Raw genomic sequence first — 15,912 nt, forward strand, 5'->3', positions numbered from 1 at the left:
AAACTTTTCCCCTTTACATTTTTTTTGTGAGGGTATAAGTGAGAAAAGTTTCAGAAAGGTTTGAATTTAATTTTGTAGTTTGTTCGAATGCGATGGGTGCAACTGTTTGTCCTTTATGAGCGATGCATTGTGCGGTTTGCAGGCGCGGCGCTCAGTCAGTGTGGCCATCTCAGGTGCAGGTGTGAGCTCGTTAGTTGGTGTTGTACAGCAGCGATTTCAGGATATCTTAAGTTCATCTGTAAAGAAGCTTGAAAGACTAGTTGTTGATAATTAGAGTAAGTATACGTGTTTGTAGTCACGCTGAGCATTCACTGTTTATGTGCGCATCCAATAGCATCGCATGGTTTCTTATTTTATATATTCACTTATGTCATTAGCATCACATACGGCTGTACTCATGTCATCCACGGATTCAGCGAGTGAGGTCGACAGTCAGTTCTCAGTCCACCAAAGAAACGAGCAAAGAAGAAATTATTAAGTTCTGAGAAGCACATGGTGCTTAATGTGTATAAAACAGAACTGTTACATTCAGAGCAGTCGATGAGTCACATTGTTTCGAAAACAGCTGCAGCTACAGGTGTTGGACATTCTTCAGTGTATCGTGTGATAAGTGAGTACAAGGCCACACACTCTTTGAAGTCTCCCAAGAAAGGAAAATTATGACAGAAACTTTCTGGAAGTGTTAATGACTTTGATAGAAATGCAATACGAAGGAAAGTACATGAATTTTTTTTTCGTAACGAATTGCCAACAATTGGCAAAGTGCTTACAGTTGTGAACGAAGATGCAGATCTGGGCAATTTTCGGAGAACTACATTTTATAAGTTATTGAGAGAAATGAATTTCAAATATGTCCGGCGTGGGCGCGATAGCATGCTAATAGACAGGGATGACGTCATTTTATGGAGGCGTCGTTATCTTCGAACCATTAAACGGTTGAGAGATGAAGGCAGACCCCTATACTATTTGGACGAGACGTGGGTGAACGCAAGACATACCCGAAGTTACGTCTGGGTAGAGGACACTATAAATTCCTCAAAACAAGTGTTTCTGTCCAGATTATCCACCAGAAGCAAGGGCCCATCAGGTAAAGGGAAACGTCTGATTATCGCACACATTAGCAGCAAAGCAGGGTTTGTTGAAGGATGTTTGTGGACTTTCGAATCCAAGAAAAAAATGGAGATTATCATGAGGAGATGTGCGCCAAAACCTTCGAGAAGTGGTTTCAAGATGTTAGATCCTCAGCTTCAGGAAAATGCAATTATTGTTCTTGATAATGTGCCGTACCATTCTCGGAGAAAAGAAAAAGTTCCCAATGCAAATTCCAATAAGCACGAAATATCAGAGTGGCTAAAATCTAAAAACATCAATTTCGAAGATGGTATGTTGAAGAAAGAACTTTTAAATATAGTTAAAAATCACAGAACAGCGCACAACGAATACGCAGTAGATGAAATGGTGAAGAATGCAGGGAAAACTGTTCTCAGAATTCCTCCACATCACTGTGAATTAAACGCCATCGAGTTAGTGTGGGCCAGAATCAAAGGCTATATTGCATCGAAAAACGAAACATACAAAATGCCAGAAGTTAAAGTACTGTTAGAAGAAGCATAAGAACAATGGCTGCAGAGGATTGGAACAAATGCGTCCTCCACGTCGTAGAAAAAGTGGAAACTCAAATGTGGAAATTAGACTGAATTATAGAGGATAGAGAGGAGCGGTTAGTAATAACCTCAATGAAAACAGTTCAAGTTCGACAGAGTGAACCTTGTTTCATCCTTTATAATTATTATTACTGGTATTGTTATTAAAATTAACAATTAATTGTGTTTGAATGGAGTGTTTTGTTAGCAACCTGAATGAAAATAAATCTGCTTCGACAGAATGAACTCAGTTTAACATTATTGTTAAATTTATTTCGTACACTGTTGCCCAGGTTTCTCACGGTCCGCTGCAAAGCATGTGCCAAGGATTTTCCACACCCCTACGTATCACATGAACACCGAATGCTTTCTCTGGAAATGAGCGTAGTCGCTCACATGATACTGTTTATGTTTTGTCCCAGCTCTCAGTGAATAGACTTTAGGTACCGTGTAAGGCGCCCTTCCCCAATTGGCTCTTTGGGAAAATTTTGATAAAATGGAGGTCAAATCCTACAGGGGACCATCACGTAAAGGCCGAAACATGTTGCCTCTTACGACAGGCAAGAATACCTGGGGCCTATTCTAAACCCCAGACCTGCAGGGGGGCAGTCCGATTTCCTAATATGCATATAGACTGGTGAGTGTTCATGAGAGTACCTCAAACTACCGCCTATCCTCAAAATCTCTCATGTGCACTCCACAAGTATTCTGCTACCTGCATAGCTGCAACCCTGATGAATCAAGGGAAGTCCTACAAATCCCTACCCGATAACGCAGTGCAGATAAGACGGTCACAGAGACCTTCCACTCAGTTCCAAGCCATAGGACTCCAATCAAGTCTGGGAATGAATCTGCAAAATGTGAGTTCTGCTTGCACCCCTGTGTGAGGCCAGCAGTCTTCACCATCTCCAGCAGCCACCTGTAAGAACTGAGGATGGCCTTAGAGCCGATGTGACAGGCCACGTCGTTGCCAACGTGTACCACAAAATGCAAACGACTACACTCTATACACTCAATAGCTGCAAGAAAAACTGCCTCCAGATCTCCGATGAGCCCCCCTGGCAGACATACTGAGTGCAAAATGGTATTCTTTCTAGCCCTGAATGCTGTATCTTTCTAAGGGGCCACATACCGCACCTAACATTGGAGCTCCCAATAACTAGCAAACCCCTGCCCATGTAGTCCTGCTCTGACCCTTCTGAAGGAATGGCCGCCTGTTCACTCACAAGATGAATAGACAAGGCCATATGACCGGCCTCCACATTTGCCCTCCATTATGAGCAATGTGAACCCGTTACCACCCACCACTAACTCTGTGGGCCCACCACGTCGGGTACACTAGAAGGTGCCTTTGCAGTAAAGCCCCTGGGCGAAACAAGTGACACCTGAAGTGTCCCATGGGACGCTCCAGAATCTCCACCACCGCTGCACCCCCAGGTGGTAGCCTGAAGGTGACTGATCACAGTGAAAACCACATTCAACTGTCTATGAACTGTGGCCACCTCCTGCATCCACACACAGCAGGCATACTTCAAATGGTTCAAATGGCTGTGAGCACTATGGGACTCAACATCTTAGGTCATAAGTCCCCTAGAACTTAGAACTACTTAAACCTAACTAACCTAAGGACATCACACACACACCCATGCCCGAGGCAGGATTCGAACCTGCGACCGTAGCAGTCCCGCAGTTCCGGACTGCAGCGCCAGAACCGCACGGCCACCGCGGCCGGCGCAGGCATACTTCCTACCCATCCTAGCTAGACAAATTGAAGAGTAACAGTAACAGATGGCAGAAACCTAGATAAGCAAATTGTTACCCTCCTGACATGTAATCAAAGGAAGCTGATGCTTCAATGAACTATGTAGCTGGATGTTCAGAAGAAATGACAACTGAGCTACAGACTGCCTCAACTTGTACTTACAGATTTCACCAGAGCCAGGAAAACTTCTGGGATTATGTTAGATACTGATGTACTAGATACCTTGAAATGGAGCTTCGAACTGGAGTGATTGTCCCTGATAGCAAGAATTCCAGGTGTCAGAGCTGACCTGTCACTACTGATATAGCACTCAGTGCTTTGTATTTTCCTTCACTGTCATTTGCCCAACAATGTAAAGAATTACTTTGAATTTAAAATCACAAGTACAATTATTACACGCAATACTGTACTCCTTGCCCTCTTCATCTATTTCACCACACTCTCATAATCAAAATATATTAACTAACCCAACAGCTGAACTTCTTTATATAATTTTGTCACTATCACAAAATACAATGGTCGCAGAGAGAGTTGCTACTAGGAAAACTGACATCCTGATCATTGGAAGCAGCAGGTGTGGTTCTATCTAGGTGTGAATGGAACCACATGTCAAAAAAGAGGCATGCACCTATTGGTAACTAGCTAGTACAAGCATGCCTCTTCTTGCAATTGAAGTACTAGGTATACAGGTGTAAAAACAACATAATATTTTGTCTGGCAAGCACATATAGAACAGGACGCAACGAAGCTGTCACAATTTAGATGTACTGAAACATTAGGTTTCCGTCTACTGCCAAGTGCTGCTTCTTCATATTTACAAAAATTTCTTCCCTACATCTCTTATCGTGCTGCATCTTGACGATTTTACAAGCAACTGATGGTAGATGCAACACACCAAATAAGTTTGGTGTGTTGGTTCAATGAATAATTCTGAAATAAAGTGGTACATAAATTTTTAACATGTCCATAGTAGTTATGCACTTAAACAGTAAACTCGCAGAGCAAACACTGATAGCTAATTCAATAACTTATGGGAACGTACCCGAGTGACATCAATATTTTGACAGTGGACCACCCTGTCATTTTAAAGGCAAAACTGCAGTGCTGTGCAAGTGAATTTACAACCTCAGTTTGCAGAGCAATTCATGAATGGTAGCTAGGTCTATATGTGGAAAAATGTAGGGTAATACAGATGAGTAGGAAGAACAAACCTGTAATGTTTGGATGCAGTATTAGTAGGTCCTACTTGACACAGTCAAGTCGTTTAAATATCTGGGCATAATGTTGCACAGGAATGTGAAATGGAACAAGCACATGAGGATTGTTCTACAGAAGGTGAACGGTGGACTTTGGTTAAAGGAAGACATTGAAGCCATTCAGAGGTGGGCTCCTAGATTTGTTACTGGCAGGTCTGAACAACACGCAAGTATTGCGGAGATGCTTTGAGTACTCAAATGCGAATCCCTGGAGAGAAGATGACGCTCTTTTCGAGGAACACTATTGAGAAAATTTAGAGAACCGGCATTTTGAACTGACTACCACATGATTCTACTGCCACCGACACACATTGTGCGTAACGCCCACGAAGAAAAAATACGGGGAATTAGGGCTGACGCGGAGGCATATAGACAGTGGGAGTGGAACAGGAAAGAAAATGACTAGTAGTGGTACAGGGTACCCTCTGCCACACACCTTATATTGGCTTGCGCAGTATCTATGTAGATATAGATGTAGAATATTGACACATAGTTATGGACCAGCACCCACACATTGAAGCCAACATTCAATTGAGCTACAGAGTCAACATAAGCTTTTTTGAAGGACAGCTCACAGCTGGTTCACTTGCAGCTTTGTATGTGAGTAATTATATTTTGTCATAGAAAAACAAAACAAAAAATGAAAATAAGTAGGAGAAGATGGTGGGTAATGACTGTAACATATACCTACAAATACTCCAGTCTCAGATGATCTACTGTGTGACAGAAGAAGAAGACATGGCGTAGAAAATTCAGTTTAGGATCAAGTCCTCGCATGGTTTAATACAACCTTTACTATTAATCAGATACATTCAGTGTATAAAAATTCCAAAATCAAGAAGGGTGTGTAATCCGCAAGTTTTGGAGAACAGAGTTAAGAAGAAAACATTCTAAAAAAGTTTATATAAACTGTATGTAGGATATGGTTAAATTTGTATTCGGATTTAAAATAAACTGTATGTTATGTGGATCAAACACAGAAACTCTGACAGATCAGATATATTATGACCAAACAGTCAAATAGACAATGTAGTTGTTTGGCATTCTTAAGTTTATGAAATTAATACTTAAAGACACTATCTAGCTAAATTAGCTTTCTCCTGAATAAATTTCCTGTTCATTATATAGGTCCAAACTTTGCAAAATGACTATCCACGTACAAAAGGATACACAGATTAAGTAATTTGCACTTTTTTACATTGGCTACAAAGGGCTCCTATTATAATCTGAAGTTATAATTTTAAATAAGTGGATATCTGGTAATAGGAAGTGACCGTTTTTTCTGACTGTAATCCATATTTTCCAGCATGAAAACATTTTATTCAAATTTCCAGAAACCAACAAAAACAATTATTGGGGTAATGCCTATTGCAACTTTTCAAAAACTGACTGACTCACTTTATAATACTCATAGAAAAAGATGTAATTCACCATACCTTCCATGCAGAACCTAGGCTTTCAGTCACAATAAAAGCTTATGACTATCTTCCCGACATCTCGGAAATATTAAACTAATGCAAGCCTTTGTCAGGATACGTTGCAAAATTCTCATACTATCACATGGCTTAAGGTATATGGCAAGGACTTGGATAACAAGTTTTATTGCACAAGTAAACAAACACATCAATGCACGAAAAAAAAAAAACAGCGAAATTATGAAACATATATAAAAACGTATATACACCAATAACAAATCTTTTTCAGTTTATGCCCGCATTTTGATACACTGATCAGGCACGATTCCAAAAACAGATTCAGCAATTGTGGTGCATGTTGTGGAATAGGCATTGAGGTCATGACTGCCTTGCTGTAGAGCATGCAACATGTGTTGCTGGTATACACCCTCTGACTATGCCCACTCATTTTGAATGATAACTGGGTGGTAGTCATGCCAATGTAAAAGGTCGAACAGTGTTTACATAACAGATGGTATATGATGTGTCGTTTCACAGGTGGCTCTCCCTTTGATAGTATTTGTTTTGGCAGTTACAGGGCTCGAATAGGTGGTGGTAGGATTGTGCATAGGGCAAGTCCTGCATCAGGGTGGTCACAAGAGTGGGAGGCATAGGGTAGGGAGAGGGGTGCGGAAGGAGTGTAGGGTCCGACAAGGATATTGCTGAGATTGAGAGGACAATGAAAAGCTATTCTAGGTATGGCAGGCATTGCACCTAGCTTTTCACTTTTATTAATCATACACGATGTTTTAGTAGTAATCTCTGTTTTGCATATTACCCTGTCTTCCACCTTCAAGCTCTCAGGTTTTCAAATCTCATCCAGTGCAGCCCCCAACAATCAGTCTTTCCTTCTCATCCCATCTGCCAAGTCTCCCCTGCCCGGGGTTCTGGGTGACTTTTCTGAACTGTACCCCATTCCCTAGACCTCTCCAGTCCTTTTCTTCACCCCACTTCCTTCTCCTTCAACTATTCTGCCAGAAGAAGCAGCCACTGGCTCTGAAAGCTTGTAAAAGTTTAACATTTTTGTGTGTGTGTGTTATCCTGCCACCAATCACTGCGAAGATTTTTTTTTATCTATCCATTCACATTACATTGTGGACTTTGTTGTTTAAATTTTCTGTGTTCATTATTTTGTAAATAAAAGCCATAATTTTAGATTTTCATCCGTTGATAGTCTTAGTAATTAATCACTACACAACCATTAGCACCAATATCCCTTCATATCAGAACACTTCTGTTTTCAGATATATTATCTCATCTAAAATTAAAAGACAAAGAACTAGTGGTTGCTGGTGATTTTAATATAGATATACTGGGGGGGGGGGGATTGAAAATTGTCAGGGTAAAACATCTATCAGAACTGAGTACAGAAGGCCAATAAAACAGCCAAAAACTGAGAAATTTAGGAGATTGCTCAAAGAAATTAATTGGATGGATGTTTACAGCATCAAAGACACAAATGGAAAAGACAAAACATTCATTAATAAAGTTAGCACCTTACTTGAAAATTGTTTTCCCCTGAAGGTAACTCAAATTAAGCAGAAGTCTAACAAGAAACCATGGATCACACAAGGGATAACGATATCACGTGAGACAAAAAGGAGACTATCTGGTATGTAGGGACACCTTTGATACTAGCATTATAGCTCATTACAAAAATTACTGCAAAATATCGAAGAAGGTTATCCAGAAATCTAAACACCTGCATTATGAGAAGAAGATAAAGACATCCAGCAATAAAATAAAAACAGTATGGGATATAGTGAAGTCAGAGACAGGTAGGACCAGAAATGAGGAGGAACAAATAGCTCTAAAAATAAATGAAACCGTGGTAACAAACGCATGTTGTGTTGCAAACCATTTAAACAAGTATTTTGTCTTTGTTACTGATAGCATGGGGTTGTCCGGTTCAGCAAATAATGCAATGGAATATCTGAGACCAGTGCACATGAGCAATGTCAGTAAAATGGAATTGACACTTACTTCATCCAGAGAAATAGAATCCATCAAAGTCCTTGAAATCAAAGCATTCTAGTGGTTATGATAACATATCAACAAAGTTAATAAAAGAGAGTTCACGTGAGCTTAGTCATATCTTGAGTTACTTGTGTAACCAATCACTTGTCACAGGAACATTCCCGAACCGGCTTAAATATGCTGAAGTTATACCTCTCCACAAGAAAGGGGACAAAGAAATGCCATCAAATTACCGACCGACCTCACTTTTGCCAGCTTTTTCAAAAATCTTTGAAAAGGTTATGTTAAAGTGTCTACTTGAGCACCTTAGTAAAAATAACATACTGTCAAAGTCACAGTTTGGGTTTCTTAAGGGTTCTGATATTGAGAAAGCTATTTACACTTGCAGCGAAAATGTCCTTAATTCATTGGACAACAAATTAGAGGCAACTGTCATGTTCTGTGACCTGACAAAGGCGTTTGACTGTGTGAATCACAGCATTCTTTTAAGTAAATTAAAATATTATGGCATCACTGGTAGTGCTGCAAAGTGGTTTCAGTCATATCTTACTAATAGAAAACGAAGGGTGTCATTAGGTAACACTTCAGCAGTAGGCAATCGGACATCATCTGACTGGGAAGAAATTACATGTGGTGTTCCCAAGATTCCATACTAGGTCCACTACTTTTGCTTGTGTATATTAATGACCTGTCAACTGTTACATTACCAGATGCCAAGTTTGTCTTACTTGCAGATGATACAAACATTGCAATAAATAGTAAATCAAATACAAATTTAGAAAGGGCAGCTAATCAAATTTTTACTGACATTAATGAGTGGTTCATAGCCAATTCACTGTCATCAAACTTTGAAAAGACCCACTATATGCAGTTCAGAACTTCCAAAGGATTTCCTTCTAGCGTGTGGATACAATATGAGACATGGAAATAGGAGAAGTTGAGAGTGTAAAATTCTTGGGATTACAACTTGATACTAAATTTAGTTGGGAGTGACATACTAACGAAGTGCTAAAATGCCTAAACAAGTCTGTGTTTGCAATGCGAATGATGTCAGACATAGGAGATATAAATATTTTGCTTATTTTCACTCCATTATGTAATATGGTTTCATATTTTGGGGGTGACTCCACAAACCAAGAAAAAAAAAATTTTAGAGTACAGAAGCGTATAATAAGAGTAATGTGTAGCGTAAATCCAAGAACATTCCTATTCCTTTCTCTAATGAGAAAGGAGTCCAGTATTCAGCAACCCATATTTGCAATAAGTTACCAGCAACCATTAAGAGTTTAATTTCAGACAAGGCACAATTTTTACATAATTTAAAAGAATTTTTGGTGGCCATCTCCTCCTGTTCCATCCTTGAATTTCTCAACAACTGCAATAAAGCATTTTAATGAAAATTTATTGTACTTTAATTTTTGACAATACTTGGTTGTAATAGCCAAGTAACTAGCTACTGTGTGAATGATGTATTTAATGAAAGCAGATGTGAGTATTTAACCAGTAAATATTAGAAGTTTAATTTTATTTCATGTACATAGGATCCTTAAAATTAAAGAAACTCAAGTTTTTCTACTTAAATTTTTGTAATGTGTTTATCTGATATGATCTACACTCAGGAGGATCCCGTCTTTTGTGGGTCTATGGAATAAATAATTAATCTAATCTAATCTCAATCTATATTAGCACAATTAGTGTACACATTAAAATAGAGCAGAGCTAGCAAAGTAATGAAGCCATAATACGGCTAATACATAGACAAGTGATGCATATTACACTTATGCTAATACAAAGTAACATATTAAAAACTAGCAAACATATTAAAAAGACATTCTCCCTCAGAAAATGAGTAGTATACCACTGTTAAGAGAAGCTACTAGTTGCCCAAGTGCCTTGAAATATTTTATGGTTCTTCAAATGGCAAGTCACGGCCACTGCATTTTGGCTTTCGAAGCTAATGTACTGGAAATATGACATTGCACTGGACATACATTAAATTCTCAGGTACACTATTTTCTCTTTGTTGTCAATATGCACCAAACTTAGTGTCAATTATTATTTCCTTACCTTAAGTTTATGGTAATTTAAGCTTTTTTCCACCAGATATGTTTCGCTTTTATTTGTGAACATTAAAAATGCTGTTAAAAGCTCTTAAATTGCAGTAAGCATTGGACAGAAAAAAATTAATTTATTAAGAACAGCTGCTGCAGAAGATGGCCATGGAAACAAACATATTAAAAATATTGCACTTAATACCATTCTTTCCTAATCATAGCAAACAAATGTCAACTCAAATGCAATGACCAGACATTCAGGCCTAGCAGAATGTACATACACTATCCGTTGAAAATAACATGTCACACCCTCCACTTATGACTCAGTTCATTGGCTCATTCCACAAGAGTCAGAATCAGAACCTGTTTTTGTTCTACACTCCGAGGGCCACAGAGTCTTAATGTCACAAACAGGCTTATGTTAGTAAGAGTCTCATTAAGCACATCTAATGAGAAAGGCATCGAGAAGTTCTGAAATGTGAGTCACTGACCAGTGTAGAAATAACTTTAGGTGTTTCCCATGGAGGCGAGTTGGAACCCTTGCTGTTAAATGGTAAGTACCCTCTGCCATGCACCTCACAGTAGCCTGCATGGTATGGATGTAGGTGTAGATGTAAGTGCTGTTGATAAACGTGTTACAGAGAGAACTTAGCTTTATGCATGTACAAGGAAACCAGCTATTAATTGGAGCCATCCTAAATCTCACAAAATGAGCTTCACATTTTTGGTGTTGTTGATAATGGAACAAAAAAAAAAGTTTTTAAATGCTAATTTTAATAGTTCTGACACGCAACTGAAAGAAAAAGTTTCCACACATGCAAAATGCATTGTTTTGCAATGCTTGAGTGATGAACTCCAATACTATGTTAATCAGTCACTCTGGTCTGCTGCCACTGACTATGGTTTAGCTCATGTGTGTAATTTTTTGCGTATCCACTATATGTTATGTACACTAGATAAAGGAAATTAGTCTAAGTTGCAATTCCAAGCAATAAAATTTTATTACAACCATAAGCAGAGATTCTCATGTTAAAATTTATTACATTACACTACAATTGAAGATATGGAAGCAAAAGCTGAAATGCTTAACTCCATTTTCAAATGCTCCTCTACAAATGAAAACCCAGGAGAAATTCCCCAATTTAATTCTCATACCACTGAAAAGCTGACAAATAGGTAGTAGTCTCAGTGATGTTGAGAAACAGCTGAAATAATTAAAATTGAACAAAGGTCTAGGCCCTGATGGAATCTGTATAAGATTCTATACTGAATTTGTAGTTGAGTTGGCCCCACTTCTAACTTGGTCTATTTTAGATCCCTCAAACAAAAAATAGTGTTGAGTCCTTGGAAAAAGGCACAGATCACACTCATCTACAAGAAGGGTAGTAGAAATTACCCATTACAGCCCAATATCCTTGACATTGATTTGTTGTAGAACCTTAGAACATATGTGGTATCTTTAACAGGATGACCTACTCAATGCCAACCAGTATGGATTTTGAAAATACCCATCATGTGAAACCCAAATCACACTCTTCTCACGTGACATACTGAAAGCTTTGGACCAGCATTGGACTCACTACTGCACCTATGCTTCCTGTCAAAAGTATGAGCGTATGAGGTATCAAGTGAAATTTGTGACTGGATTGAGAAGTTTTTCGAAGGAGAACACAGCACGTTATCTTGGTTGAAGAGTCATCATAAGCTGCAGAAGTAACTTCTGGTGTGGTCCAGGGAAGTGTGGAGGGACCCTTGCTGTTTATGTTTTATATATTCAGAACAATGCAGATAACATTAAAAGTAAAAAATTAGGCTTTTTCAGATGATTCAGTTCTCTATAATGAAGTACTATCTGAAAGAAAGATTTCAACATAGTTTTGTATTGTGATGTTCGCCCACTTTATTTCTTCACTGACAGTCATTGGTGTACTGCGTTGTTATACTGGCTGAAAAAATGTGGGTGGAAGTCCAACACTGATTACTGTAAATGGTGTAGCCAACATTTGCATTTCGCAGTTATTAACTGTTACTGTTTACACTCCACCGCCCACCCCCAAATATTACACAGTTAATATGGCCAGTTCACTATTGGTTAACTTTTGATAAGCCTCATTGATAGTTTGCAGGCAGACGTCAGCATACTACAACAATAGTTTACCATTGAACACCTCTGAACAGTAAAAACCTAACCACACAATTCTTGCAGAATAATACGGCACATGTGGCACTATTTAACAGACACTGTCATTTTAACAAGCAGCCTATTCGTGTTACACTTATTTAGCAGTTAAGTGATGCATTGTTGTCGACCTAACCAATATAAGCTCCTCATCTGAAAATCTGCCGTAGAATGACTGTCTTGGGACAAAAAAAAAAAAATCAGGCCTTATATATATACACTCCTGGAAATTGAAATAAGAACACCGTGAATTCATTGTCCCAGGAAGGGGAAACTTTATTGACACATTCCTGGGGTCAGATACATGCACAGAGCATGCACAATGTCGGCACTAGTACAGTGTATATCCACCTCTCGCAGCAATGCAGGCTGCTATTCTCCCATGGAGACGATCGTAGAGATGCTGGATGTAGTCCTGTGGAACGGCTTGCCGTGCCATTTCCACCTGGCGCCTCAGTTGGACCAGCGTTCATGCTGGACGTGCAGACCGCGTGAGACGACGCTTCATCCAGTCCCAAACATGCTCAATGGGGGACAGATCCGGAGATCTTGCTGGCCAGGGTAGTTGACTTACACCTTCTAGAGCACGTTGGGTGGCACGGGATACATGCGGACGTGCATTGTCCTGTTGGAACAGCAAGTTCCCTTGCCGGTCTAGGAATGGTAGAACGATGGGTTCGATGACGGTTTGGATGTACCGTGCACTATTCAGTGTCCCCTCGACGATCACCAGTGGTGTACGGCCAGTGTAGGAGATCGCTCCCCCCACCATGATGCCAGGTGTAGGCCCTGTGTGCCTCGGTCGTATGCAGTCCTGATTGTGGCGCTCACCTGCACGGCGCCAAACACGCATACGACCATCATTGGCACCAAGGCAGAAGCGACTCTCATCGCTGAAGACGACACGTCTCCATTCGTCCCTCCATTCACGCCTGTCGCGACACCACTGGAGGCGGGCTGCACGATGATGGGGCGTGAGCGGAAGACGGCATAACGGTGTGCGGGACCGTAGCCCAGCTTCATGGAGACGGTTGCGAATGGTCCTCGCCGATACCCCAGGAGCAACAGTGTCCCTAATTTGCTGGGAAGTGGCGGTGCGGTCCCCTACGGCACTGCGTAGGATCCTACGGTCTTGGCGTGCATCCGTGCGTCGCTGCGGTCCGGTCCCAGGTCGACGGGCACGTGCACCTTCCGCCGACCACTGGCGACAACATCGATGTACTGTGGAGACCTCACGCCCCACGTGTTGAGCAATTCGGCGGTACGTCCACCCGGCCTCCCGCATGCCCACTATACGCCCTCGCTCAAAGTCCGTCAACTGCACATACGGTTCACGTCCACGCTGTCGCGGCATGCTACCAGTGTTAAAGACTGCGATGGAGCTGCGTATGCCACGGCAAACTGGCTGACACTGACGGCGGCGGTGCACAAATGCTGCGCAGCTAGCGCCATTCGACGGCCAACACCGCGGTTCCTGGTGTGTCCGCTGTGCCGTGCGTGTGATCATTGCTTGTACAGCCCTCTCGCAGTGTCCGGAGCAAGTATGGTGGGTCTGACACACCGGTGTCAATGTGTCCTTTTTTCCATTTCCAGGAGTGTATCTTCACAATAACAGGTACTGGAACTATACATTTTCGATGTTTAAGTTGCAGAAATTACAATTAAAACTTAACGCATTCGATTAACTGAATATGCAGGAAAAAATCCTTCATTTTAATAGTTACTTCTACCACAAAGGTTAGCCAAATTATTTGTTTAAATAATGAAATTATCAGATATAGGTATATAAACAATACTTCTGACAAACCTGGTAATTATTTTGGAAATAATTAAGGGCGGGCTTTGCTAATAGGTTTCGAATAGTGCCAAATAAATACTTTAAGAATCCTAGTACTTTCTCTCCCAAATGTTAATTATTACAGAATTTATATTTGTTTGTAAGTCAACAATAGAATCTAAAGTCACGAAACAATTACTGAATTCACCCTATAATGATATGTAGCTAAAGATATTAATTATAAATAGTAAAAATGAATTAGACAATTACATACACAAAACTCAGCACAAAATTTGTTATAAGGAATATACCACCAGAACTGTGTCAACCTCTCTCTTTCATAAAGTGCAGATTCTACTCCAGTATGTTAATGGTAATTAGTCAAAAGTGACAATAAAATTAATTTAAGGAAGCAGATGGCAAAACAAGAGAGGAAATAAAAAGATCCCAGCTTGCTTTGTCACAGTATCCTATAGCTATACCAATTGAGTCCCTGTTGGAATCTGCCAACTCGTATGAATACCTTGATGTAACACTTTGTAGGGATATGAAGTGGAATGATCACATAGGTCCAGTCGTGGGTAAAACAGGTGGCAGACTTTGGTTTATTGGTAGAATACTGGGGAAGTGCAATCAGTCTACAAAAGAGATTGCTTACAAATCACTCATGCAACCAGTTCTAGAATATTGCTTCAGGGGGTACTGAACATATACAGAGAAGGGCAGCACAAATGGTCACAGGTTTGTTTAATCCATGGGAGAGGGTCACAGATTGAAGGAACTGAACTGGAAAACTAAGATTGTTTCTCAGAATGAATGTAAACTAAGTTTCAAGAACTGGCTTTAAATGATTAGGAATATACTACAAGCCCCTACGTATCATGTATGGATCATGAGGATAAGATTAGAATAATTACTGTACACATAGAGGCATTCACACAATCACTCTTGCCGTACTCCATATGTAACTGCAATAGGAAGAAACCCTAATAACTGGTACATTGGGATGTAACCTCTGCCATGCACCACACAGTGGTTTGTAGTGTACAGATTGAAATGTAGCTGTAACTGAAATGAAAATTATGGAAACTTAATATTATATAAATTTTACTCTGAATAAATTCTGTAAGCCATTAAATGCTTAATTCTCTCAGAGAGAAGCTCTGCTGTCTTTATTGAACATAAATATATATTACAATTATTTCATATAAAATTTATAATTCAGCTCAGCGACAACAAAATTCATCACAATATAAATCACATAAATGCACTTTTACAATTTAAACACAATGTGTTTTTTTTTCCATTCTTGGCAGTAGTGTAAGGCTGCTCCACAGAAATCCACATTTCACAGTACTCTGAAACAGAAGTGCAACAACAATTGAAACTATTGAAACTGTTAGGTTTTTCCCCTTAATTATATAAACATAGGCTTACAGAATTTACACTAGCATACTTAATATATTCTGTTTTACTGCTTTTTAATGCACTGCTTATTCATTATACATCACTGACGTCCCATTGACAATACAGTTCATGTTCAAACCTCAGGCCTCCATTTTTACTGTTCTGAGACAATGGACTTCATGGAGTATAACTTCATGTCAACTGTGCCTTGTAACTCATTAAATATAAAAATGTATGCATAATATTTCTGCATTTTAGAGACACAATTCATGGTTTATACCCAGAAAATACTTTCACTGTGCAGTAAAGTATAAGTTGTCAAACTTTGACACTACAACTGTCTGCTGAATTGGGATTTTAACCCATCAAGACCATTACCCAGAGGCAAGATGTTTGAATTGAA

The 15,912-nt window shown here is 39.7% G+C and overlaps 1 protein-coding gene across 2 annotated transcripts in view; it reads right to left on the reverse strand.

Moving 5' to 3' along the window:
• Positions 1 to 15,235: 15,235 nt before the first annotated feature.
• The window catches only part of LOC126092036 (glutamate--cysteine ligase regulatory subunit), a 54,219-nt gene continuing 53,542 nt past the window's right edge, over positions 15,236 to 15,912 (reverse strand). For both annotated transcript variants that reach the window (XM_049907440.1, XM_049907439.1), the window contains one exon: positions 15,236 to 15,460. The gene's annotated coding sequence lies outside the window, so the exon portion shown is untranslated. The remainder of the gene's footprint in view (positions 15,461 to 15,912) is intronic.

This window comes from Schistocerca cancellata, chromosome 7 (genome assembly GCF_023864275.1).
Source record: "Schistocerca cancellata isolate TAMUIC-IGC-003103 chromosome 7, iqSchCanc2.1, whole genome shotgun sequence".
Classification (NCBI taxonomy): Eukaryota; Metazoa; Arthropoda; class Insecta; order Orthoptera; family Acrididae; genus Schistocerca; species Schistocerca cancellata.